Source organism: Dipteris shenzhenensis, chromosome 13 (genome assembly GCF_047967505.1).
Source record: "Dipteris shenzhenensis isolate YYH24624 ecotype China chromosome 13, Dip_SZ_1.0, whole genome shotgun sequence".
NCBI lineage: Eukaryota > Viridiplantae > Streptophyta > Polypodiopsida > Gleicheniales > Dipteridaceae > Dipteris > Dipteris shenzhenensis.
The window spans coordinates 12,590,921-12,592,206 of record NC_141608.1 but is presented as its reverse complement, the minus strand read 5'-3'; the positions used below and the strand labels follow the sequence as shown (position 1 = coordinate 12,592,206).

The 1,286-nt window shown below is 49.2% G+C and overlaps 1 pseudogene; it reads left to right on the top strand.

Moving 5' to 3' along the window:
- The first annotated feature begins 280 nt into the window (after positions 1-280).
- On the top strand, positions 281-997 carry LOC147895035 (germin-like protein 8-2 pseudogene; annotated as a pseudogene).
- Positions 998-1,286: the final 289 nt, after the last annotated feature.

Genomic DNA, 1,286 nt, shown 5'->3' with positions numbered 1-1,286 from the left:
TCTGCTACCATTTCCAGTAATCGCTGCAGCTGATTTGTGGAAGATTTCAATTTTATTTTCGTTGATTTAGCCCCCGATGGTCTAAGTTTTTCAATGGATGTCGTCACCTATCAGGCTTCAGGATTACGAACTCGACTTGGTCCAAAGCAGATCCTCACCTTTATAAGGATCACGCTTGTGCTGCTCTATCTCCACAATCTCCCTTCGATTCCCTTCTCAGAAGCTACGTCCTGCATTTGATCTAACATCCCAGCTCTGTAGTAGCTAAATTCATCGACTGCGTATCCAGCCATGGCTCCTAAATTCGCGTCCGCAATCACCACTCTCACTAGGGCCGCGCTGCCCCTCCTCGTCCTGCTCGCTCTTGCTTCTCCGGCCTCCCTCCATGTTGCAGCCGTGGACGCCGACCCTTTGCAAGATTTCTGCGTCACTCTACCCAACCAAGACATCACCATAAACGGCCTTCTTTGCAAGAACGCCAATCAGGTGTCTGCAATCGACTTCAAGTCCGAGATGCTGTGTAAGGCAGGTGATGTCAACAACGCTTTAGGCTCCAATGTCACGCTTGCCGACGCCCAAACGTTTGGTGGCCTCAACACTCAGGGTTTGTCAATCGCTCGTCTCGACTTCGCACCAAACGGCCTGGTTGCACCTCACGTCCATCCTCGCGCTACCGAAGTTCTCTTCCTGGCCGAAGGAAAATTAGTAGTGGGCTTTGTGGATACCAATAACATTCTCTTCCAGCAGCCCCTTTACCCTGGGGACCTCTTTGTCTTCCCCCGAGGCCTTGTTCACTTCCAGCTCAATGCGGATGCACATAAACCCGCCCTTGCCATATCCGCTTTGAACAGTCAGAATCCAGGGGTATCACTAGTGGCCACTGCCCTCTTCGCCTCTCAACCTCCTCTTCCTGAGCAAGTGCTGGAGACCACCTTCGGCATTGACAAACAGGAGGTCTACAGTCTCATCAATAGCGTTGGAAAAACTGGCTGATGGAATTCGTCAACTTCCCATACATTCGTGTAGTGCAGAACTAAATAATACTGTGGCATTTGTATGCTCATTGAGCTTAGATTCCTGGTAACCTGTAGTAACATTAAATTCTTACGATTCTTCACCAAATTTGTTGGGCATACTTCGCTATTCGCTTACCTCCAAAGGCATACAACGCTACACGCTAACTGTCCCATCGTCCAACAACTGTCTACATGATCTCACCATTGCTTCCTAATGTGAGAAGAGTCTCTACGCCATCTTGAGAAGAGTTTCTACACCATCTTGTCGAC